Genomic DNA, 27,733 nt, shown 5'->3' on the forward strand with positions numbered 1-27,733 from the left:
TTTTAGTGTAGTGGTGTGATTTTATGGAGTAAGTTAGGAGTGTAGATGTTATAATAGAAGCATATGTGTGTACGTGTAGTAGTAGGGTAGTGGGTAAAAGTAAACGCAGTGTGGCAGAATTAAGCAAAAGTGATAAGTTAGGAAAACAAAATAAACTGTGGCAACTTTCCATTGGATCAGAATGGTATATATTGCTTTGCAACAAAGAAATTTGTGACTACTTTTCGCCATGGCTGACTTGTTACATCTCTAAAATCTCACAACCTCTGAAGCTGATGTTTATCTGAGTAATAAATCATCTACCTGCTCTGGTGGTTTCCTCCTGTTATTTTAAGGCATCGGTAATAACTTTTCCTATCTGTAATGGTCGTTATGGTAACAGTTGTAGCCACACTTGAGCCTGAATGCATTTCAATGACAATTGCTAATGAAACAAGCTATAATTGTACAAATTTAGGAGTTCCACCTAATAATATGAATTTGGCAGAGAGAAATTTCACTCTATGTGAAACACAACCTCCAACCACTGAAGGGGAAATTTACTTACTCAGTTTCCAATATACCTCCTTCGAGAAACAGAACAGATGTTACAAGACCAGTGGCTGCTCTGTGAGCATTACATTGAAACAAAATATGGAAAGAGGAGTAGTAGCATATGGAGGTATAATGTATCCACAACTGTAACTGGGCTACTGTATATTGGCACAACAAAAACTAATTTAACCCTCACAATGCATGCCACTACCTCCCAGGCTGCTGATAAGATTGGTGAAATCTTATCTCCACAAATTTCAAATATTGAACCCTATGCCATCAAATATTCAGGTCAGCAAGTGCTCTTTAATCCTTCATGGTTGTCAGACTGAAATGGTTCATGCCTTAAACATTGTTATGAAGGAATTTTGCCCATTATAGCAAAAAACTGTATAAAGAATCAACAACCACAGAAGCCCACCCCTCCTTGAAGATGTCTGACTGGAACTTTGGACTGTGAGTTAAGCCACCTAGATAAGATAAAGGGGACACTTTTGTTCAATCATCTCTGGTCTAGGGAGAAACAAACAAGACTGAGGGAAAGGAATGCATCCACAAGAAAGCCAAATGCAGCAATCATCCCTGGCTGGGTTTGGGATGGGGGAGACCACAGCCCACAGAGGCCAGGTTTACATGGACTCCCCCCCCAATCGAGGGCGAGGGGAGGAGGTTTTGGGTATGTGGTGTAACCTCTGATCAGAGGCACTGAACACCCATCCTCCCTTACACAAATCAGTCCAGTTGTGAAACCCCCAACTCCACAGGCTACATCCATGGGACATTCACATGAGAGGCAGCTGATGGGGTGTCATAATCCATCAAAGACCCCCTAAAGTGCTCCCAAAACTTATTCCTGGACCCTTGGACCACGGCATTGCACATGACGCTATCCTGGGGTGACTTTTTGATGCTTGTATCCCCAATTGTCTGTTCTGTTTATGCTGTATATTAAGTTCTACACCTTTAAGACTGGTTCTGAGAGCGAGGGGGGGGAAAGAAGAAGCGCCGAGTTTGTTTGCAGAAACTGCGCTCACTCCTCTGCATTCCACTCCTGGACTGTGTTGTCTGCAGCACAGACAGACATCTCCTTTGCTTTTAGTTAGTTTTTAGTTAGCTGAGGCAGAGAAGTTCCCTGGATTGTTTTTTTCCCGTTTTCTTGGAACTGTTTAAACCTGCTCTGGACTGAAAAACCTACCGGGGCTTGGACCTCAGCATTTTCCAACGCTGGAGGGACTGATAAGAGACTGGGAGAGCTGAGCTACAACCCATGGGAAGGACTTTCTCAATTTTGCCATCTCTCTTCAGAGCGACAAGAGGTTTTAATGTTTCGTATTATTCATTTTTTATGCTTGTGGGCACTTTGTTTGTTAAATAAATAGCTTTTTCCACTTTTCTCTAAGGAGATTTTTTCCCAGACCAGTTGGGAGAGGGGCCGTTTGGGTTTGCTTTCCAGAGGGACCCCATTCGGAGTTTTTTTCCCAAATTTGCCCTAAACCAGGACAGGTTTGCCCTAAAAGTGATGCAAGAGATCCAGAGTCTGCTGCAAGAGACTGTGTCAAACTGCTCTCCCCCCCTCCCCCTGCCCCAGGGAAGGTACCTGGGCATTCCCACCTGGCCTGAGCATATATTAATCCATTGGATTCTATGCTTTTCAGGGGACATTCACCACCAAGACCAGCTGGAGAGGATCAATGGAACATCATTGGGATCCACTGAGTGATGATATTTTCTTTAATCTGTCTCTGTCCCCCCACCTCTTTTCTACTTCTTTCTCTTCCTTTTTCTCTCTTTTTCTTGCTCTCATATTTGCTATTAAATAAAACCCATACTATTGACTTTGGCATATGGTCTCGTTTGCACCTTAATTCAGGCAGAAGCATTTCTAATAACTTTAAAACTGGACCATAACAATGGTCCATCAAATGAGTGGAATTACCAATGCAGATCAATATCTGCAATCAAACCTGCCTGCTCACCATTCCTGTCTACATCCTATGCAGGGTGGTTGGCATGGTTGCATGGACGGACCTTCACCTCTCCAAAATGATCCGGGAGAGATGTGACTAGTATCCTGGGGACAGGATTAGGAGTATTAAATAACATGGTTGCTGAAGTCCTAGCAAACAAAATAAACTCAGTAACGAGTGATCTATACCAATTAAAACATCCATTACAATCTTCCTTACTGGCATTAGGAACTAATCAATGGCTCATCAGATATATTACCTCACTTGGAAAAAACTGATGACAAAGATCACCTGCTGATAGTGAATACTCTCAGTGCAGCCCAAACCAATACTTCTTATGCTCTCAACTGCATCCATGCTCAATTGTGGATACAATTTACTGCAGCAGCAATTATGAGGGAGGGCTATCAATGTACATTGCCCACTGAAGTTCATAAGATAATCTGGGACAATACAAAAAAAAACTGAAAGAGAATTTTGATCTTTGTGGCATCTAGGTAACTTCACCTATGACCCTACCAACAGTAAAGCCACAACTTTTGTTTTAACAATACGCAGTGCTTTGGTATACCCTATATATACCCAATAATTGCACTGGGGTTAAATCACCATGGAACTATACTCTATCCAATACAACATAGAGTATGGCCCCAACAAAATGGGAACAAGTGGCAAACTGTCAATGTTGACGCATGTGTTGTGCGAGAACAGGGATTTATGTGTGAAAGTAACACAATTAAGGCCCAAGACATTTGTCTTGACACTGAAAAAAATTTGTCATTTTGAAATATGCCCTGATGAAATCCTTGAAATGATGCTTGTGTATTGTGTTTGTATGAGAACTATTTGTGATTCCATACTTATAGACCACACCACTATAGAAATGGGCAATCACTCAAACATTTGTGTTTGCAATTTTTCCAGAATTAGGGGATGCAACTTCAGCTTCTCAGCTCCTGTCACAACCCATGACTTACCACAATCTACCTACAGGTCCTATGAAGATTTACTTCCCTCCTGTCAGGGTCCGCAAATATATGCGGGGAACCTGATGGTTTGTTTTAGGGATCTCAAGGCGCAAAAGACACAGCGGGGGACAACTCAGTTTTCTCAATCAACAATGCACCTTTATTTAGTGCCAACAAGAGCGATAGAGGGGTTTTGAAGGGAAACAAAGGATAGCGAGAAAAGAGGGAGTGGGTTATAGCTACCAACAGAGACGAAATCCTCGTGGTCCAGCCAATAGATCAGTCTTCTTCCGTGGGGAGATCTCAAAGTCTGTGGTTAACTCAGGGGTCCTTATAGTCCTCTCTGAAGCGACAGGCAGTTGGCCAAACAGGTGGGGGAAAAATCATTACAGTGTGTTCATTTAGAGAACTCAGAGCAGGTTGGTCGTCAGCAGGTACAGTGTCAACCAGTACAGGTCAGCAGGCACAGTCACTTCACCATGACTTGCCCATTGTTTCTGCTCAGATTCTGATGTTCCGATATGCGTGCTGGGTGTTTTCCATCGAACACACCTGCAGGCAGCACTTGGCCAACATCCCACCTCAGCCAGGCCAGAACTCCTGTGTTGAGATTTTAAAGTCCCTTTTAGGGGTTTCAGTCTCTGTCCTTGACGATGGTCGTGAGGCAGATGAGGGATCTTCGGACCGTCTGTTACACCCCCCCATTGGAAAGAACCTTACACTAGTGAAAAAATTACTGGAGCATGGAAACCCATGCCAGCTGCTGAAACATGTCTGAAACAATGGACACAGAACCCTAATCACTGTTCATCACGATACAGAGGTGACACACCATGTCTTGGAAAGAGTGATGAGAGATGGCGAACATCACTAGTGGGACATTTTGTTCAGGTGGTCACCAGCCACAACAGGAATTCTAGAGCTAATGCTGCACTCTATTGTAATCTTGCTGATTTTTGGACACATGCTCATTGTTGAATATTGTCCTATACTTTAGAGTGGATACTGGCTAGACAGGTAACACTGTCACACAGACCTCCTTGCATATATAATATTGTTCCATCATGTTCAAAGGAGTAAAAAAAAAGAAAATTAGGTAACCTGATTAAAAATTTCCTTGAATTTATAACTGGAACATAATTAAATCTCTGTTTATAGGCAAAGAGGCAAGAGATGATCATACCACCACTCTGTGGGGCAAGAGAACTTGACTTTAGTCACAGGGTAGCTTATGATGGTGATGGTGCATCCTCCCCCCCCGCGCCCCCACCATGATGTGAGAAATGCTCATTAGGCCTCAGCCTTGATGAACAGCACCTAGGCTCAGCTCCTCTTGAGCTTATCGCAAACACTGTCTGCTCCCAGGAACTAGTACTGGTTAATGAGCTTCTGGGGTTTTCTTAATGAACAGCCTTGGAAACTTTTTTGCATGAATAACAATCCAAGTGGAACGATATTTTTGTTCTCACACTTTCAAAGAAGGTTTATGACTTAAAGTGCGGCCAGGATGAAATATTTTTATGACCAAAGTCCATTCTCTTGCAACCCTATAAACAGCAGTCCAAAGTCAGACTTTTTGAGCTCTCCTGGCCTGCAGCAGCTGCAACCAGCAACTTCCCTGTGTGGGACCTCTGAGAGCCAGTGAACTCTTAAGTTTGCTATACTCGGAAGATTGCCAAACAACAATGAATCCTGGGCTGATACAGAATCACAGAATCACAGAATGAACTAGGCTGGAAAAGACCTTTGAGATCATCAAGTCCAACCTATGACCTAACACCTCCTCATCAACTAAACTATGGCACTGAGTGCCACGTCCAGTCTTTTTTTTAAACACTTCCAGGAACAGTGATTCCACCACCTCCCTGGGCAGATGATTCCAGTGCCCAATCACGCTTTCAGTGAAGAATTTTTTCCTGACATCTAACCTAAACTTCCCCTGATGCAGCTTAAGACTGTCCTCTTGTTCTGTCAATGGTTGCCTGGGAGAAGAGACTGACTCCCACCTGACTACAACCTCCTTTCAGGAAGTTGTAGAGAGTGATAAGGCTTCAACCGTTTTCCCATTGAGAAATAGTCAGTATTCCACTACCTTTGAGAGGTATTTTTCACAGGTACCTTGTACAGACTCTTTATATCTGTGTGCATGCAAGGGCACATATGCTATAGCAAATGTGGGAGAAACGCTGCTCTCTGGGATTCTTAAGTACTTCAGATTTGTAAGTTAGGCCTGTAAGTAAGGTACTATTGCAGTATAGTAAATCCTATATGAATCCTTTGGTAAATTGTTTAACTTAAGTTATAAGTCAAGTACTGTTAAGTTTAAATGCTGTTAAGTGCTGTTGGACCTTTAGGCTGTATTTCTTTTTATCCTTACCCTTTCTATCCTTTTGTCTCTCTCTCTCTCTCACACACACGCGCACACCCCTCCACATAGATATTTTTCAATTTATTTTGGTTTGGATTGATTGACTGAATTTTTTGTTTATTGCTTTTCCTCGGGGTGCCATAACCATCTAGTAAGTAGCAGAGTGAACCTAGTGAACCTTGCCAATGAACTTTGTTGTGCTGTGGCTTTTATATTAAATCTATTTTTACTGATACCTTTGCCAGTAATTCTTTAAGTGATTTTAAAACACTCATTCATGACACCTGGGCCGCTGCATTCAAAGCAGCCTGGTCTGCAGGTCAAGGGAGGGGATTCTGCCCCTCTGCTCTGCTCTGGTGAGACTCCACCTGAGGACTGCATCCAGCTCTAAGGTCCCCAACACAAGAAAAACACGAACCTGTTGGAGCAAGTCCAGAGGAGGCCACAAAGATGATCAGAGGGCTGGAACACCTCTGCTATGAAAACAGACAGAGAATTGGGGCTGTTCAGCTTGGAGAAGAGAAGGCTTTGAGGAGACCTTATATCACCTTCTTGTACATAAAGGGACTACAAGAGAGCTGGACAGGGACATTTCACAAAGGCCTGTAGTGACAGGACAAGGAGGAATGGCTTCAAACTTCCAGAGGGCAGAGTTAGATTAGATATTAGGAAGAAATTTTTTACTGTGAGGGTGGTGAGGCCCTGGCACATGTTGCCCAGAGAAGCTGTGGATGCCCCATTGCTGGAAGTGTTCAAGGCCAGGCAGGATAGGGCTTGGAGCAACCTGGTCTAGTGGGAGGTGTCTGTCCAGAGCAGGGAGTTGGAACTAGATGATGTTTGAAGTTCCTTCAAACCCAAACCATTTTTAGGACTCTGTGAAACTGTGTTGATAAAATTCCATTAATCATTTAATATCAAAGATAATTAATTCTAATAATTTGTAATTGTAAGTACATTACCCCTATATATAAACAAATAGGGTTTGACCTTTTCTTAGGAGTGGAAATCTACAGTTTTTATATTAACATTTCCTACACTGTTATTTTTTATCTCTTACCAGGTCTTTCCTTGCCAGTTCCTTTTGACTCAGAAAATTTCTGTATTAAATTCTTAACCGTAGTATTTGTCATATTATCAATAAACTCTTCATGTACCTGTCAAAAGAAACCCAAAAAACAACAAAAAAACCCAAACAAAAAAAACACCACACACTCCACAAAAAGAATTTTAAGACCAGTAATTGAAAGGATGTTATTATCTTTTAAAAGTGGTTTTCTCTAGAGTTAGGGTTCAAAATACTTGCCTCTAAAATATATTACAGGGCTTCCAAACATTTACAGGTATTTTACCAAGGAAATCCCTTCTTTGCTTTAGTATTAGCAAAGGTATTTAAGATACAGATGCAAATGAGGAATGAAAGAATACAGCTTGATGATGTATTTAAGATTTACTTCCATTTCTTCTATCTAAACCACTTTGGTAATCCATAATTTTCTGAATTTGTCCACAACATGTCCCACTACAATGTCTCTTAAGCCAGCACCACTTAAAGGTGTAAATTATTACCACTGTATTCTCAATTCCCACCTGCTTGAGTAAAAACATTACCCTTGTAATGTTTTTTAGTCTGACAAAGGAACAACCACATGGTTAATTAGAAGGTTTTCCAGCAAAGCAGTATGTTTATGCTTTAGAAATAAATAGCATGACCCTTGCAACTACCATTCATTAGCAGAAAACCTCAAAGCCAAGGAAAACAGTGACTCAAATTAGGTATATACAAATAAACCTACATTTCAGAACAGCAAAAATTAAGGACTACTTTTAAATATTATTAATTTAACCAACTTGCATCTTGAGAAGAAACACTATAAAAGCTTCTTTCAGTACTGTAACTGAAGGTCTTTTTCTCATAAAAACTAAAGCATATAAAAAATTTTGAAGTCTTCAGAATGATATAATTTCAAGTTTTTGTGAAAGAAAAGCACAAGTATCCTGAAATGTGTGAAATGGGTGCTAATTAATATCTAGAGAAAAGAATTTGAAATTGTCAATATATATATGATTTTTGGTTAACACAGAATGTAACAATTATTCAGGCTTATTCTGTAAAATTTGTGATACTGAACTTATAACTACACCAGGAATCGATAAAAGATTCAGGTAATGTTGAATTTAGATACTAAAAAAAATTGCAATACAATGAACAAAATTAGAGGATGACTCATTTAATAAAAAATTTCAGAGAAGCTTGAATAAAAAAAGAGAATACAAATATAGAAACATCACAAAAGACCAAAACAGCAGTTTAGTAGGTGTTTCAATCTCCTTCAAACATTTCATAAACAAGTTCAATACTTGCATAATGTTTGATATCTGTGATATCTGCTTCAGTCTTTTGAATTCTGTAGATCATTTCTGTCTATCTCCTACTCATACTGGTTTTAAAATCTACAATCATTTGAAACATGTGATCCTGTAATTACTACAAACACAGTAAGAAATGTTTCATTTAAGAGTTAAGAAATATATGTAGCATGACCAAAACCAAATGATAATATAAAAATTACCTCTCCTATTTGCAAATGAATTTCTTTTATGCTATTTGACAATGATTGCATAATCTCTTGCATATGAAGGTGTGTTTCTTCAATGTCTTGAAATTTCTGTAAACCGATACAAACAGTTATTCATAATGAAAAGAATTATTGAAAAACTAAACCTTAAATTTTAAGAAATATAATAAACAGAAAAACAGGGTTTTTCAGATTTTGATAATGGGAATTCATAGTTATGAAATAATATACTTTAAAATAAGCTTTTAGAAGCATTATCCAACTTTTCTATTTACTCTTTAAACTTTCACCTATCTTGAATTTTTTTTAGTCTGACCTATTTCTACCAAAAGAAAATAGGATTGAAGGATGTTTAATAAAAAAAAAAGCATAACTTTTTTTCATATCTGTGGAGTAGTTTATCTAACACCAGAAATCCTATTTCTGAATGTTTTGTAACTCCTCATCACCATCTTTTCCTGCTCCCAATATACTCATGCTTTATGTTTCTCCAGTTAATTCTATATCATTTGCTTCTTTAAATGCAATTCATTTGTTTGATCTTTAAACTGTAAAAAAGCTTTGTAGTTTGTCTGGAATTTAGGATCACAGAATATTCTGAGTTGGAAAGGATGCACAAGGATTATCAAGTCCAACTGAAGTGAATGGCCCATACAGGGATCAAACCTGCAACCTTGGTGTTATTAACACCATGCTCTAACCAAGCTAAGCAATTTGCCCTCCTGTTGCACCTTACCCAGGCTTTCACCTGACACCCATTTTAAAATCATTTCCAATGTCTCTAATGACCCTTTCCTAGCCAAAGATCAGAACTACAAAGGTCATCCTTCCCAACAGTAAATCATAATAATCTTGAAATCCATGTTTTACTCCAGTTCTGTCCTAGTTCTCTTCCTACTTCTGTAACTGTCCAAACTTTGGAGCACCACTTAACCTTCTCTTCAACTTTTCCAGGGTTTTCTGAAGATCATCTCTTCACATTTCACACCTCCTGGTACTCTTGATTCACAAACAAGCACCACTTCATACAGACAAATCAAATCTCTTCTAAACTCTCAATCTTTCTTTCTTTTGCCATACTTATATGCCTCTCTAGCCATCAATCAAGCAGATAAATATTTTTCCCTCAAGTGGTCATCCTCTGTAGCCTATTCTAGGATGTTATTTCTTTTACTGACTGCTTGATTACATAAGCTATATTATTTTATATTCAAAGCTATCTATGGCCCATCTCCATAATATCTACTCTCAACCACTATCAGGGTGTCAACATCTGTATGCAATGTGATCTTCCAGCCTATTTTGACTACTGTCCGGATTTTGTCTGGGATAAGAGTTCATTTCTCAGTAGCTGGTACAGTGCTGTATTTTGGATTCAGTATGAGAATAATGCTGATAACACACTCATGCTTTGGTTGTTGCTGAGCAGTGCTTACCCTGAGACAAGGGCTTTTCTGTCTCATGCTCTGCCAGTGAGGAGATGCACAAGAAGCTGGGAGGGAGCACAGCCAGGACAGTGTCACGATCCACTCACACAAGCAGGGTTCATGATGGTTCGTTTTAGGGATCTCAGAGCACAAAAGACACAGCGGGGGACAAACTCAGTTTACTCAGTCACAAATTCACCTTTATTTAGTGCCAACAAATGCGATAGTGGGGAGAGAAAAGAGAATAGTAAGAAAGACAGAAAAGAGGGGAAGGGGATTATAGCTACCAGCATGGAGGGTCGAGCCCTAGAGGCTTTTGAAGATGCCTATAGACGCGATCTTCTCCAGTGGGGAGATCTCAAAAGTGAGCGGGGGTCTCTAGGGTTTTATAGTCCTCTCTGAAGCGACAGGCAATTGGCCAAACAGGTGGGGGAAATCACTGCAGTGTGTTCGTTTAGAGAACTCAGAACAAGTCGGTCGTCAGCAGGTACAGTGTCAACCAGTACAAGTCAGCAGGCACAGTCCACCGTGACTTGTCCATTGTTTCTGCTCAGATTCTGATGTTCCGATATGGGTGCTGGGTTTTTCCATCGAACACACCTGCAGGCAGCACTTGGCCAACATCCCACTTCAGCCAGGCCAGAACTCCTGTGTTAAGATTTTAAAGTCCCTTTTAGGGGTTTCAGTCTCTGTCCTTGACGATGGTCATGAGGCAGATGAGGGATCTTCGGACCGTCTCTTACAGACAGCTGACCTGAACTGGCCAAAGGGATATACCAATAATAATATGGTACGGAATATTTTACTTTTTTCAATTATTAAACTGTTCTTATCTCAACATAGGTTTTACCTTTTTCCAATTCTCACAAGGCATCAATGTCACTTTGATAATAGCAGGGTCTTGTCCTGCTGGGGGACTTCAAACACCCTGACATCGGCTGGGAAATGAGCACAGAGAGCTGTAGGCAATCCAGGAGATTCCTGGAATGCATACAGGATAACTTCTTGAGCCAGGTAATAGACAGTCCTACCAGAGTGGATGTGATACTGGATCTGATGATCACCAATGTAAGCAAACTAACTAGGGACGTCAAAACTGGAGGCAGCCTGGGCTGCAATGATTATGCACTGGTGGAGTTTGCAGTCCTGAGGGACAAAGGTCAGGTAAGGAGGAAAGTCAGGCCCCTGAACTTTAGGAAAGCAAACTTCCAGTTCTTCAAGGAGATAGTCAATAGAATCCCGTGGGAGACTGCCCTCAGGGACAAGGGAATGGAACAGCTGGCAGATCTTTAAGGAAACCTTTCGTAGAGCACAAGAGGTTGTGATCCCCAGGAGCAAGAAATTGGGCAAGGAAGGCAAGGGACCAACATGGCTGAGTAGGGAACTACTGGTCAAATTAAATGGAAAGAAACAAATTTACAGGCAGAGGAAACAAGGACAGATGACCTAGGAAGAGTATAAAAATGAAGTTGGATTGTGTAGGGATGCGGTCAGGAAGGTGAAGGCAAAACTGAAACTTGACCTGCCAAGGAACACAAACAATAACAAGAAGGGCTTCTACAGGTATGTCAACCAGAAAAGAAAAGTCAAACAAGGCATATCACCCCCCAAAAAACAATGCTGGTGAACTGGCAACAAAAGATGAGGAAAAGGCTGACGTACTCAAAAACTTTTTTCCTCAGTCTCCAATGGCAACCTCTCTTCGCACACCTCTCAAGTGGATGGACAGCAGGATGGGGACTGGGGAAGCAAAGTCCCTCCCACTGTAAGTGAAGATCAGGTTTATGACCACCTGAGGAACCTGAACATACATAAGTCTATGAGACACAATGAGATGCATCCCAGAGTCCTAAGGAAATTGTCTGATATAGTTGCCAAGTCACTCTGCATGATATCTGAAAAGCCATGGCAGTCAGGTGAAGTCCCAGGTGACTGGAAAAGGGGAAACATTATACCTATCTTTAAAAAGGGTTGAAAGGAGGATCTTGGGAACTACCGATCTATCAGCATCACCTCTATGCCTGGGAAGACCATGGAACAGATCTTTCTAGAAGCTCTGCTAAGTCATATGGAGGACAGAGAGGTGATTCAGGACAGCCAGCATGGCTTCACCAAGGGCAAAACCTGCCTCACCAACCTGTGGCCTGTCACTGGTAGGGACACGGGAAAACAACACTCATTAAGGTTGAGAGGTGAGCAAAGAAAAAGAGAGAGTTTATTATGATTTGGGGTTTAAATAGGATTTGGGATTTGATCAAGGATTGGTAGATGAGAGGAACACCTTTCTGACCCTAGTGGTCAGTTCAACAGTCCATCACAGACTGGTATGACAACAATCTACTTATTTATGTTACATTCATGAGAGACTCCACTAGAAATATGTAAACATCATCAGAAGGCTGAAAGTCAGGGCGACAGTGGCCCTCTATGATGGAGTGACTGCATCAGTGGACAAGAGAAGGGCTACGGATGTCATTTATCTGGACTTCTGTATAGCCTTGGACACGGTCCCCCACAACATTCTTCTCCCTAAATCGGAGAAGGATGGATTCAATAGATGGACTGTTAGATGGATAAGAAAGTGGTTGGACGGTTACATCCAGAGGGTAGTGGCCAATGGCTCAGAGTCCCTATGGAGACCAGTGACAAGTGGTGTCCCTCAGGGGCCCATATTAGGGCCAGGGCTATTCAGTGTCTTCATCAGTGACATAGACAGTGGGATTGAATGCACCCTCATCAAGTTTGCAGATGACACGAAGCTGAGTGGTACAATTGACACACCTGAAGGACAGGATGCCATCCAGAGGGACCAGGACAATCTTGAGAAGTGGGCCTACAGGAACCTCATGAGGTTCAACAAGACCAAGTGCTGGTGCTACACCTGGGTCAGGGCAATCCCTGGTGTCATGCAGGCTGGGGGATAAATGGATAGAGAGCAGCTCTGCTGAGAAGGACTTGGGGGTGCTGGTGGATGAGAGGCTGGGCACAAGGTCGAAGTTGCAGGGGAACCCCGATAATGAAGGGAAGTCGGCAAATCAAACAGATACAACCAATATGATCAGTGCTACGTTTCTCCTTTATTGTGTGAAAGATGGCAGTTTTTATACACTCTATATAGTTTACAGTTACAGGTGTATTCTCATTGGCACACAGCACAGGGAAGAATGCAAACATTTATTGTTTAATAAACTGTTTAAGGTAGCTACCGTGTCCACACCAATTACTATACTTGCTAACTACTATAAAACCCTTTGACCCTTGTTAACACCTTAAGCTATAATTCTGACTGCGACACACTCCTGGCACTGAATTTCTATCTGCGCCACAAACCTCTACAGGCCTCAGTGCCATGGCCTAGAGGCCTCAGCAATATGGCTCAGTCTGGATGATTCAACTACTGCTTATCTCCTACACAAGGTGGCAATGTGCACTTGCAGCCTAGAAAGCTAACTGTATCCTGGGCTGCATCAAAGCATCCTGGTCAGCAGGTCAAGGGAGGGGATTCTGCCGCTCTACTCTGTTCTTGTGAAACTCCTACTGGAGTGTTGCATCCAGCTCTGGGCTCCCCAGAACAGGAAAGACATGGACCTGTGGGAAGGAGTCCAGAGGAGGCCACCAAGATGATTAGAGGGATGGATCACCTCTCCTATGAGGAAACTTCAACCAATCAGTTGTTCAAGCACAGGAATTTTGAACCCCCATAAAAGGGGGCATTCATCAATAAATCTTAGCTGTTGTCACATGACCTTCTGTGTGTTCAGTCGTGTGTCTGTCTCCAAAACTGCGACCCCAAATGTAACAGGGCTCTGAACAACCTGATCTGTGCAAGGTGTTTCTGCCCATGGCAAGGGATTGGAACTAGATGATCTTAAGGGTCCCTTCCAACCCAGGCCTTTCTATGATTCTATGATATTCACAAATGTTATTTTTTCTATTGCATCATATTTAAAGTAGCCCCCCTGCAACCAAACTGTAGATGCAGCTACACCATAATACCTATAACAAAGTTCACAGATAGGACTTAGACTGGTAGAATTCCAATTTTCATTTCCAATATGGATAGCTGTGGAAGGTAATCAGAGTTTCCAGGTGTCTGTTATCATATTAAGTGAAAATTTAAATTATCAGTAAAAGGGTTGTTGCAGTTAATTAGCTAAGGTTATTTATGCAAGTGTGGTTTGCAGTGACATAAATTTATATAATTTCTGTATTGCAAAACAAAAAAAAAAAAGCTCAAAAGTGTGGTCACATTTTTCCAGCTATAAGATCTGGTATAGTAAAAAGATTTATTTTCTCTACACCTCAGCCTGTTTTAAATAACTCATGACTACTTAATAACAGAAATAAAGCTGAACAAAAAGCATCTTCATATTCAGTCTCTGGATACAAAAGAACCTGCTACTTTTTTCATTATTTTGTTGTAGAGAATTATTCAAATGAATTTTTAAGATATTATGAAAAGCCCAGCTAATTTTCTTGCTGAAATACCCTAAATTTTCCTTCACTGACTACAAAATTATTTCAAATACTCTTCATATTTATCTTCTGTCAGTTCTAAACAAAAACTCCTGTTCATTACTCACAGCTTTCTTGCTTGTTAGAGACAAGTTTGAAGTGCAATTTTAGCAAGGCCAGTCTATTAAAGTCATATTTGGTAATTTTTTTCTTGTTTTAGAGAGCAGTAAGTCAACTGCTATAAACACAATCCCTTTCTTGTAAGGTGAGGAACAGATAGATAGCAGACAGCTTTTTTGAGACTAAATAAAGATTTAAATCAACCTGACTGAATTTGCTCTGAAGTGAATCAGAAGCATTCACAGGATCTATTTCAGTGAGGGTTCAGCAACTTCCAGAGCAAGGTAATCAATAAAATCCACAAATTTGAAAAAAAACCCTTAAAATATGACAAGCAGCAGCACATGAAATCATACAGAGAACTTGATATTCTCTAAAATACAGATTAAAATAGATTTAAAAAAACAAAACAAAAATTTGTATATATGTGCTTTTGGCCACCTCACATAAACCCTGGAAATTCGCTTTTACAAGCTGTTACTAAAATGATTTTCCAGAATGATAATGAAAACATGATGGATCTCAGTTTTTAAACTCCTGTGAATGAATTTATCTCTCCAGCAATTTACAAGATTTCCCACATGATCTCAATGTATCTACAATACTTTCAAAAGTTTTCTTCATAAAAAAGTTTTTCAGAGTGCTAGTGTTCAACTGTGTCATTCAAGGACACTATCATCACAACATACATGATCAGTGTTTGCCCTTCAAACACATTACTTCTGATATTATTGTTCATATCAATTTCCCATGGAGATCATTCTATCTTGAACCAATTTTTCAAAACCTTTGATTTCAGATATCATCAGAGAGGCGAAATAGAACATATTAATTTATTCTAAAGAAAAGTCATTTAATATAACTTACCTGTGCAGTTTCTGTCATCTTCTGTTCAAAATCCAATTTAACTGCAGCATATTTCTCCACATACAGTTTATAGGTCTCTGTAGCTTTTTTCAATTTGACTGCTGCCTATAGATTAGTTAAAAAAAAAGTGTCAAATGTCACTCATCCAATCTGATCCAAGACTTTTAAATTCACTATTAACAGAAAGCCTAGGATGACCTAAATGTTCAGGGGCATATCAAAACAGTGAAGTTTCATAACAAGATTTCACCACCAAATAAGGGATTCAAGCCATTAGATTCATATTTAAAGCTATACATAAGCCACATAAAAAGGTAACAAAGCAATTACCTCATTTAAATACCTTCCTCTTATCAGTAATGACTAAGTTATACTTATTTAAAATTTTGTATTCCCAAAGTTAACTAAATAGCTCATGTCAAATATTTATATCTGCACCAGAAAAAGCAGCAAAACAGGGCTGGAATACAGAGCAAACAGTTATTAGGGAAATTCTGAGAGGTAATGGTAAAAAACACTAGGCAGTACAGTTCTCTTAAAAGTAAAGGAAGAAATATAAGGGAAAAGATATTCAAAAGTACAGGTGTTCTGTCAATGGAAATTTTAAGAGATATTTGAAAGTGAAGTTAATGCAGAACATACTGATGACCAAATTTATGCAGATCAGAGTTGTTTCTAATAGTCCTTTTTGGTTTTGTAATTTTTTTATTTCTTTCATTATTTGTTGCTAATAAATCAAAATGTTCTTTTTGTGGACCTAATATTCCTAAAAGACAAAGAAACACAGGAGAATCCCAATATTACATGGACAACAAAACTGAATGATTGTTTTTGGTAGAGAAAAAGTGATTTTCAAAGTCTACAGCATAGCAAACACAAGATGAAGTTTTTCAAAATTTTTATAATCTTGCTATTTCCACAAATTAAAAAAAAAAACTTGTTATGAATTAACATAGTTTTGTTTTTAGGTAAAGAAGAATACTGCCTTGTAAAGACTTGTTAATTTCTTGTGGAAGAGACACATGTATTAGAGGCTACTTTTAGATACTGGCATATGGTTTGACTACTGAGGATGGTAAATGCGACTTTGGGAAATACCTCTATAAATCTTGATTGTATTTGAGCTGGCCTTTTTCCTTCTGGCCGGAGGAGCAGGTAACACTGCTCTGAGGGGCGGTCTAGGCTGGCTAGGCTCCACCGCTCCTCCCTGTGAGGGGGGAGCCAGCCTTAGTCTGACTGTTATTTTGGGGTCCCCATTGGCTGCCGGGGGGGAGGGGGAGGCTGCACCTTAACATCTAGTAAACTTTTAAAGCCTCCCTCTGAGCTGGGCGGGGCTGGGGGAGATGTTCTCCCCCCTCCCTCCAGGAGCAGCCCTGAGCCTGGGCTAGGCCCACCCTATGAAACCAGGGGTAGGCAGGAGGCCCCCCACGGATCCTGGCTGCTGAGATCCCTAACTGCCTGAGCTGCTCCAATCTCTTAGCGCGAGTTCCCCCATCACTGCAGCCTTAAAATCTAACACTATGAGCAGCAGCCGAGAGAGGATCTGGGCACATTTAACTCTTTCTTAGTACAGATGAAAACTTATAAAGCCCTAACTTTCTTAAAGGAGAAGAAAGGTCAGAGTAGGAAATATTTTAAAAAACAGTATGAAAATACCAGGGTCGGTGAAAAAAAAAGTTATATCCTAAGTGAGGAAGAGATGACATGTTGCCTTGGTCCTAGGCTGAAAATCTCCTATGAGTTGTAGTAACGGATTGTAATATAAATATGCTAGAGTATTCCTTTAAATTGTGGACAATATAAATTGGGGAGATAATTATTTAGATTTCTGGATTTTGAGCAAAGGTATCTGTGATTTACTGTGTGAATATTAAACTAGAAACTGTGATCTAGTGATCCCATCAAATATTTAAACAGAGAGAGATGAGAAGAAGCCCTCTGCACCAGTGAAGAAATAAAAAGACATCTCTGTTCCCTGAGATGAAAAATCCTTTACCTTTGGAGTTGTCCATCTTTAAAAGGTGACACCCCAGTATGTGTGAGTCCACAGCCCATATGTAGTCATGGGAAAGGTTACATGATATGGAAGGTCCACAACTGTAGAAGTTCCCAGGCAGGCTCCTTTTGTAAGAGTTAGAAGCCACAAGCAGACTGTTTCTCTTGTGAAAAGTTACCAAAACAAATCAGGAGAGACTTCTCTCTCAAAAAAAAAAAACCTGAATGAAAGACTATTTTATAGGTAGTACTAACCTAGAGTTCTGAGTTTTGCCTCTTTACATTGTTTGTGGGAAAGTTAACACTTTGTAGTGGGAGGAAGAGTGTTTTAGAAGTTTCATTTTTTTTTATTCTTATTTTTCTTCTTTTTATATGTGTTAATAAATCTAATTGTTTATTTTTAATTTTGGGCCTTGCTTTGCTTCTTCTAATCCTATCTCACAGAAGGAAAAAGAGAGTAAACACTCAAACCACCGCACTAAATTTAGCAGACAAGTAAATGTAAAACCACTACAAAACTGTTTGCCTAGAACATCAGCCTTTTTGCAGCTTGTGTTCAACATGCTTATTTTATTTATCTCATTAAAAATTCCCATCAACTGTAACTCAGAAATATTTATGAATTGTTAATGACATCAATAAGGTATTTATTATTTGTTCTAGTTCTGAATGGCTTTCCTCACCACTGGGGATTAAAAAAAAATTACTTATACAATTTTAGAAATATTAGAAATTGATTGTGTAGGTTTAAGTGGCACTACAATATAAGAAAAACATTTAAGCTTTTAGAGGGCATCCAAAGGAGGGCCCCAAGAATGGTGAAGAGTCTGGAGGGGAAGCTGTATGGGGAGCAGCTGAGGTCACTTGGTCTGTTCAGCCTGGAGGAGACTGAATCACAGAATCCCAGAATGTGTAGGTTGGAAGAGACCTTCAAGATCATTGAGTCCAACCCAGTCCTAACACCTCAACTAAATCATGGCATCGAGTGCCACATCTAGTCTTTTTTTGAACACATCCAGGGATGGTGACTCCACCATCTCTCCAGGCAGACTATTTCAGTATTTAATCACTCTTTCCGTGAAAAACTTCTTCCTAATATCCAACCTATATTTCCCTTGACGCAGCTTAAGACTGTGTCCTCTTGTTCTGTCAGTTGCTGCCTGGAGAAAGAGACCAATCCCCACCTGACTCCAACCACCTTTCAGGAAGTTGTAGAGAGTGATAAAATGTAGTGGTTTGAAAGCAAAACAAATGAGAGGCTTCAAGTCAGAGATACAATTTAATAGGAAGAAAGGAAAGAAAGTAAAATAAAATAGATGCAATAATACAAAAGACCACTGACAGAGTCAGAATGCAACCGGAGCAGAGTGATGGAAGCAGTCTAGATGAGGTGGTCTTCCTGAAGCAGTGATCCTGTAGAAAGGTCTGGTAGCTCTGTTCCTCTGGAAATCCAGTGGGTAAGGGCGGCTTGTACTGTCCCAAACCCCAGATTATATCCAGGTGAGAATGCTTGGTTCATCCCCCTGGGCAGAGCATCTCACAATGGGATGATGAGTCATGCAGGGGGTCCTTGATGGCCCATTAAACAGACACAACTCCCAGAGGGAGTTATCTATGAGTCATGGGCAAGGCATCTGAGGGGCCATTAACAGAAGATAATGGCCCAGAGGGAGGGGGTCTGGGAAAAACACTGCCCCACCTGGATTCAACAGTTCATGAAGATGGTGATAGAATACTTTGTGCACATCCTATACTACAACCCAGGACATAAGGTTACCTCTGAGTCTCCTTTTCTCCAGGCTAAACAACCCCAGCTCCCTCAGTCATTCTTCATATGGCTTGTTTTCAAAACCCTTCACAAGCTTTGTTGCCCTCCTCTGGATGCACTCAAGCATCTCAATGTCCTTCCTAAACTGAGGGGCCCAGAACTGAACACAATACTCAAGGTGTGGCCTGACCAGTGCTGAGTACAGGGAAAGAATGACCTCCCTGCTCCTGCTAGCCACACCATTCCCGATACAGACCAGAATGCCATTGGCCCTCTTGGACACCTGGGCACACTGCTGGCTCATGTTCAGCCGGCTGCTGACCAGTACCCTCAGGTCCCTTTCCTCCTGGGCACTGTCCAGCCACACCGTCCCAGCCCATAATGCTGCAGGGGGTTATTGTGGCCAAAGTGCAGGACTCAGAACTTGGGCTTATTAAACTTCATCTGGTTAGACTCTGCCCACCCATCCAACCGTTCCAGATCTCTCTGCAGAGCCATCCTATCGTCCAACAGGTCAAGGCAAGCTCTCAGCTTAGTGTTGTCCACAAATTTACTAATGGAAGATTCAATAGCCTCATCCATGTCATCAATGAAAATATTGAACAGAGCTGGCCCCAGCACAGACCCCTGAGGAACACCACTGGTGTCTGGCCGCCAGCTGGATGCAGCACCATTCAACACCACTCTCTGAGCCCGGCCATCCAGCCAGTTCCTAACCCAGCAAAGAGTGCTCCTGTCCAAGCCCTGGATTGCCAACTTATCCAGGAGTATGCTGTGGGAGACAGTGTCAAAAGCCTTGCTGAAGTCCAAATAGACAACATCCACAGCCCTTGCTGCATCCACCAGGTGGGTCACCTGGTCATAAAAGGAGAGCAGGTTGGTCAAACATGATCTACCTCTCCTAAACCCGTGCTGGCTGGGCCTGAGACCCTGGCCATCCTGTAGGTGCTGCGTGATGACACAGAATAAATTGTTCCATTATCTTGCCAGGTACTGTGGTCAGGCTGACTGGTCTATAATTACTGGGATGCTCCCACCCTTTTTGTGAATGGGTGTCACATTGGCCAGTTTCCAATCATCTGGAACTTCACCAGTGAGCCATGTCTGATTGTAAATGATGGAGTGGCTTTTCAATTTCATTTGCCATCTCCCTCATCACCCTGGGATGGTTCCCATCAGGACCCATAGATTTATGAGTATCCAAGCCTCTCAGCAGTTCTCTGACTGCCTCCTCTTGGATAATGGGGGGACCATTCTGTTCCCTGACACCATCTACCAGCCCAGGAGGACAGTTGTCCTGAAGGCAAGTTGTCTTCCCACTGAAAACTGAGGCAAAGAAGGCATTAAGCACTTCTGCCTTCTCCTCATCTGCAGTTACTAAGTTTCCTCCCATGTCCAATAGAGAACAAAGGTTGGCCTTACTTTTCCTTTTACCATTAATATATTTGTAGAAACATTTTTTATTATCCTTTACAGAAGTCGCCATTTTAAGTTCAAACTGAGCTTTGGCCTCCCTAATTTTTTTTCCTACATGCTCTAGCAGCCCCCTTAAATACTTCCTGAGGGACCTTACCCTCTTTCCAAAAATGATACATCCTCTTTTTATTCCTAAGTTCCTCCAAAACCTCCTTGCCTACCCATGGACATTTGCCTCATCGACTCATCTTTTGGCACACATGCCCAGCTTTCCTGAACTCCTTTGTTTTTAAGGGCTGCTTCCCAAGGAACTCTCTGAATAAGTCTCTTGAATAGGCCAAAGTCTGCCCTCCAGAAGTCCAATGGAAAAATCTTATTGATGTTCCTCCTGATTTCACCAAATATTGAGTACTCTATAATTTCATGATCACTCTGCCCCAGTCATCCTCCAACCCACGACATCTCCCACCAACCCATCTCTATTTGTGAACAACAGATCTAACATAGCCCCTCCCCTGGTGGGCTCACCTACCAGCTGCCACAAAAAGTTGTCATTCATGCGCTCTAAAAATTTCCTGGACTGCCTCTTTTCTGCTGTATTAAGTTCCCAACAGATGTCTGGCAGGTTGAAGTCACCTATAAGAACAAGGGCTGATGATCCTGAAACATTCTCCAGCTGCTTATAGAATATGTTGTCCACCTCTTCCTCCTGGTTGGGTGGACGATAACAGACTCCCAGTAGGATGTCAGCCTTGTTGGCTTTCCCCTTAATTCTAACCCATAGGCATTCAACTCCATCTTCATTAGTTTCAATTCCTATGGCGTCAAAAGCCTTAATATAAAGGGCCACCCCTCCACCTCTTCTCCCTTTCCTGTCTTCTGAAGAGCTTGTAGCCATTGAGTGCAGTGCTCCAGCTATGTGAGTCATCCCACCATGTTTCTGTGATGGTGAATACATCATAGCTTTGCTGTTGCACCATGATGTCCAGCTCTTCCTGTTTGTTTCCCATGCTGTGTGTATTGGTATACATACACTTCAGCAGGGCTACTGATTTCACCCCTAACTCAGGCTTAGCACCCTTTGGCCTGCTTCCAGGCAGCCCATCTGCATCCCCTTCCCCCTTCAAACCTAGTTTAAAGCCCTCTCAACAAGGTCTGCCAGCTCATGAGCTAAGAACCTTCTACCCTTAACAGAGAGATATATCCCGTCTGGTTCTAACAGAGCAGATGTAAAAGTTGCCCCATCATCAAAGAATCCAAAATTTTGTCAATGACACCAACCCTTAAGCCACTTGTTAATGATGTGAGTTCTCCTATTTCTTTCATCATTTTTCTCTGCCACCAAAGGGACTGAGCAGAACACTACCTGGGTCCCTGTCTTATCAACCACATGACCCAATGCCCTAAAGTCCCTTTTAATCACCTTGACACTCCTCTTTTTGATCTCATCACTGCCAGCCTGGAGTATCAGCAGTGGGTAATAATCAGTGGGCTGAATCAGCCCAGGAAGTCTTTCAGTGATATTCCATACCCAGGCCCTAGGGAGGCAGCAAACTTCCCTGTGGGATGGGTCCAGGCGACATATGCGTCCCTCTGTTCCCTTCAGAAGGGAGTCACGTACTACAATTACCCTTCTTTTCTTCTTGATGTTAGAGTTGGAAATCCATCTTACAGATTAATCAAAATTGGGAGGCTCACTGGTCAGATAATTTCCCTCTAAATCATCTAAATCACCTGGCTGGCTCTCTAGATCCAGGGCCTCATACCTATTCTCAAGTGGCACCTGGCTAGGGGATGGAGGTTGGGAGGAGTTTTTATAATTACCTCCCTGAGCAGGGACCCATTTCCACTCCCCTTCATCTACCAGGTGCCCTTCTATTGCCTGGGAGTGGGAGGCATACGAGTCCTCTGAATCTTGATGGGCCACCCTTAAAGATGGAAGGGCTGAACTACACCAGTCTATTTCCCTTTCACTTTCCCTGATACTCCTTAATCTTTCAATTTCCTCCCTAAGTTCGGCCACCAGTGAAAGGAGGTCATTCACTTGCTCACACTTCAGGCACGCCTCCTTCTCAACATCCCCTGAAGCAACCAATAAGCACAAACACTCTGGGCAGGAATGGGTCTGTACAGACGCATCCTTTTTGGAGGGCTCCACTTGGTCACATACACTTGTACCAACCACAGTTTTCGACCGTGTTGAAACCATTACTAACAGAAGCCCCAAGAGCAACTAGCCAGTAGAAACACCTCAAACAACACACAGCACACCTTACCAGCAAGAGAACTAGCAACCCTGCCTGCTTGCCCTGCCTGTGCAAACTGCTGTGGCCACGCCCCAGAGATGTGCCACGCCCCTCTTTGCCACGCTCCTTAGAGACCTCTTATAATGGGCCACTCATCAACTAAGGAAGCTCCACCCCTTGCTCCTAAATGACTCACAACTGCCAAGGGAAAGTGCAAAGAGGAGAGAGAGGCTCTTTTCAGTGGTGGTCAGTGACAGAACATGTGGCAGTGGGCACAGACTGAGACATGGGAGCTTTCATCTGAACATCAGGAAACACTTTTTTTACTGTAAGGTGTCTTGGTTTGGGAAGACAGGCATCTGCCAGGTAATAAAAAAAAACCTGCAGTTTCTTTTGGGATGGAGAGTGTAAACCTGCCCCCTTTTTTTTCTTTTTCAATTATAAATTACAATCAGAGGCTCTTAGGCAATGATTTGGGAAATAGGAATAGCAGCACTTTACTAGTATGTATTACAAAGCAAACAAACACAAAAAAACCAAACCCCACCAAACAACTACAGCATTAATAACAAACGAAAACAGTACCAAGAACCTTGAGGGCTTTGTTTCACAAAACCCAGGGCAGTTTGGTTTCAGTGTCCCTGCAGGATTCTCAGAGCACCAAGCTGCAAACAGTGGAAAAGTCCCGGGCTGGTAGCTGGGATGGCAGGGTGTCTCAGAAGGCAGGGGCAGGATGTCCCGGCAGCGCAGGGGGTTCAGGGTCACACTGGAGCAAGAGGAGCAGCGCCGAAGAAGCCGAAGGTGAGGCAGAGCCTGGCCCAGCTTCCGCGGGTGGCAGAGAAAACTCAGGATTCAGGCCGAACCGGTGATAGTAGATTTCCCAGGACTGGATCCTTTTGGCCACAGTGAAACTCTTCCAGCCAGCAACAGCCATTCTCTCTCTCCCCGAACGCCGGAAAAAAGAAAAGCACGCTGCTGCCTCAAGCTCTGTCTTTTACCTGCATTATCTCCCCCTTCCACCTTTGTCCACCTCTTTGTTTCGGTTAAGTACTCTCAAGTATCTAACACTTGGTCTCCTTGGTAACTTATGGGGAAAAAATTCTTTAGACAAAGAAGGAACAAACCTAACCCCCAACATAAGGGTGACTGAGCACTGGAACAGTTTGTCCAGGGAGATTATGGAACCTCTGTCCTTGGAGATTTTCAAAAGCCATCTAGTCATGGTCCAGGGCAGCAGGATCTAGGTGATCCTGCCTGAGCAGAGGGATTGGACAAGATGACCTCCAGAGGTCATAAAATGGTTTGGGTTGGAAGGGACCTTAAAGATCATCCAGTTTCAACCCTCCCGCCGTGGGCAGAGACACCTTCCACTAAGCCAGATTGTTCAGAGCCCCATCCAACCTGGCCTAGAACACTTCCAGGGGTGGGACACTCAAATCATCTCTAAGGTCCCTTACAGCCATAAACATGTTGTGATTCTATAAATGGATCAAGCTCCCCCATGACCCAAGACGAGTACTAAATGCAGTCCCTTGGGGTTTTGGTCCATGTTACTGGAACCTCTTAAATTCTCATTGAAAGTAATGTTAACTTGTTTTTCTTCACAATGAAAGACTTCAAATACTCCTAAAATTAGCTGCTTTATCTCACTTGAAGAGACAACACAAAACTTCCTACTTGTTAATTCATTAACAAAGGCATTGAATGTTTGCATATTTACTTAATAAAATGTATCTGAAATCGTAATAGAAGCTGAAACATACAATTTCTGTAAAGGCCACTGAACAAAATTATCATATGATGTAGGTAATTACAAAATAAAGAATTAAAACTGCAGTGCAGTTAGAACAGATAAGGAAGTGTAAACAAAACATAACCAGGCATTCAAAGCATCATGCACATTATGAAATAGCCATAACCGCTTTTAGTCTTTTTTGAGCATTTCATTAGTACAAGGTGAATATTTCAGACTGACAACACAATAAATTTAAGTAAAATGTCACAGAACTACCTTATCAACTTCTCTCTATGTTGCTCCTTCCTTTTTTAAATGTTCTTGTTCGACAAACTTTGCAATGTAGTTTTCCTTTGATTTCTGTAAGGCCTGAGTGATACTTTGAATATTTTGCACTGCTTCTAATGTTCCTGAAACATCTTCTTTATTCTGCCAAATATCACATACTTGTCAAAAACAAACCATTTTAACATTAACAAGTCATTGGTCATGCATAAGAAAAATAATTTGTAACCATTTTATAAGTTTTGATTTGTTCATCTCCATACTTATGAACTTCTTTTATTAGCTCTTGTAATCTCCGCATGAGGTCCAAGTGACAGTTTGCCAGTTTTTCTGTTGAGGTTTTGAAAACATCCCAAACTGGTGCAAAAGTCCTCGATTGAAGGGACAAAAAAAAAATCAATGCTCATCTGGATTTATACTAACATCTGGACTTTTACTAACCAGGAGGGACCAGTTGAAGATGTGAAAGCTGGTGGCAGCTTTGGCAGTAGCAACCACGAGGTGGTGAAACTCAGGATTCTGTGGGGAGGAAGCAAAGCAGTAAGCAGGACTAGAACCCTGAACTTCTGGAGAGCTAGCCTCCACCTCCTCAGGGACCTGCTTCAAGGAATTGCATGGGATAGGACTCTAGAGAAGAAGGGAGTCCAAGAGAACTGGTCAATATTTAAGTACCACTTCCTCCAAGCTTGAGTGCAGTGTATATCCCCCATGAGCCAGAGGTCAGGCAAAAGGGGCAGGAGACCTGCATGGATGAGCAGGGAACTTCTAGCAAATCTTAAATGGAAGAAAGAACTTTATGGGATGTGGAAAAAGGGACAGGCCACATGAAAGGACTATAGGAACATCATCAGGGTATGCAGGGATGCAATGAGGAAGGCCAATGCCCACTTGGAATTGAGTCTGGTAAGAGATATCAATAACAAGGGCTTCTACAAGAACATCAGCAGCAAAAGGAAGATTAGGGAAAATGTTGGTCTGCTGCTGAATTAGATGGGTGTCCTGGCAATGGGAGACACAGAGAAGGTAGAATTACTGAATGCCTTTTTGCCTCAGTCTTTACTGCTGAGAATGGCCCTCAGGAATCCCAGACCTTGGAGGTAAAAGAAGGCCAGAAAAAGGAAGACTTCCCCCTGGTCATAGAGAGTTGGGTTAGAGATCGGCTAAACAGGCTTAACAGCCATAAGTCTATGGGCCTTGATGGGGTGAACCCATGGCTGCTGAGGGAGCTGGCAGATGTTGTTGCTCTGCCACTCTCCATCATCTTTGAAAAATCATGGAGAATGGAAGAGGTGCCCAATGACTGGCGGAAACCCAATGTTACTCCCATTTTCAAAAGGGGCAAGAAGGAGGAGCCAGGAAACTACTGCCAGTCAGCCTCACCTCCATCCCTAGAAAGGTGATAGAACAGATTATTCTGGAGGTCATCTCCAAGCATGTAGAAAAAAAGAAAACCATCAAAAGTAGTTAGCATGGATTGACCGAGGGGAAATCACGTTTGACCAATCTGACAGCCTTCTATGATGACATGGCAGAATGGGTTGATGAGGGGAGAACAGTAGATGTTGTTTACCTTGACTTCGGCAAGGCTTTTGACACTGTCTCCCATAACATCCTTGTAAGTTAGATGAATGGACAGTGAGGTGCATCAAGAACTGGCTGAATGGCAGAGCTCAGAGGGTTGTATTCAGCAGAGTAGAACCCAGTTGGAGGCCTGTCATCAGTGGCATTCCCCAAGGATAAATGATGGGTCCAGTCTTATTCAATTTGTTTATCAAGGACCTGGATAAAGGGATAGAATGTACCATCAGCAAGTTTGCTGATGATACCAAACTGAGAAGAGTGGCTGATACACCTGAAGGCTGTGCTGCCATTCAGCAAGACCTTGATATGCTGGAGAGTTGGATGGAGAGAAACCTAATGAGGTTCAACAGACAAGTGGAGTCCTGCACCTGAAGAGGAATAACCCCAAGTACCAGTATAGGTAGGGGGCTGACCTACTAGAGAGCAGCTCTGTGGAGAAGGATGTGGGAGTCTTGGTAGATGACAAATTGACCATGAGCTGGCAGTGTGCCCTTGCAGCCAGAAGGGAAAATGGTATCATGGGGTGGGGCCAGCAGGGTGAGGGAGGTGATCCTGCCCTTCTACTCAGCCCTAGTGAGGCCACACCCGGAGTACTGTGTCCAGTTCTGGGCTCCTCAGTACAAGAAAGACAAGGAACTACTGGAGAGGGATCAGCAGAGGCCACAAAGATGATGAGGGGTCTGCAGCATCACAGGAGAGACTGAAGGAGTTGGGCCACTTTAGAGAAGACAGAGGGCATCTCATCAATACATATAAATATCTCAAAGGCAGGTGCCAAGAAGATAGTGCCAAACTCATTTCAGTGGTTCCCAGTGACAGGACAAGGAGCAATGGCCATAAACTAAAACACAAGAAGTTCTACCTCAACATGAGGAAGAACTTTACATCGAGAGTGGCAGAGCACTGCAACAAGCTGCCCAGGGAGGTTGTGGAGTCTCCCTCTCTCAAGACATTCAAAATCCACCTGGATGCATTCCTGTGTAACCTGCTCTAGGTGACCCTGCCTTAGCAGGGGGGTTGCATGGAATGATCTCCAGAGGTCCCTTCCAACCCTAATTATTCTGTGGGTTTTTTTCCTTGTTGGTTATATTTTTTTCAAAATTGTGCTAAAGTGTACCTGATATGTCAACAGAATTTCAGCTCTGTTCCTAAAACTGAAGCAAACAAAAAACCCAGCAACTGCTAAAATGTTATTTAATATTTTAAATGTACTTGGCATCTTACTTAATTTTTCAGTGTTATATATTTTATCCGTGTTGACTCTATTGAGTAAAATGCAGCAAAATTAACTTTTTCTTCTCCATCAGCACCACAATAATGACAAATGATATTCCTAAAGATGATACAAGAGCAGCTTAAAAAGTTTAACATGTACAGGTATTTTTATGTTCATACTTGAATAGTGAAAAGAACAAAAAAGTTACT

At 42.0% G+C, this 27,733-nt stretch overlaps 1 pseudogene; it reads right to left on the reverse strand.

The window, feature by feature from the left end:
- LOC136302580 (F-BAR domain only protein 2-like) overlaps positions 1 to 27,733 on the reverse strand; it is a 188,868-nt pseudogene that overhangs the window by 83,540 nt on the left and 77,595 nt on the right.

The sequence above is a fragment of the Chamaea fasciata genome, unplaced genomic scaffold, assembly GCF_029207755.1.
Source record: "Chamaea fasciata isolate MVZ Bird 193981 ecotype frontalis unplaced genomic scaffold, bChaFas1.0.hap1 SCAF_29, whole genome shotgun sequence".
Classification (NCBI taxonomy): Eukaryota; Metazoa; Chordata; class Aves; order Passeriformes; family Sylviidae; genus Chamaea; species Chamaea fasciata.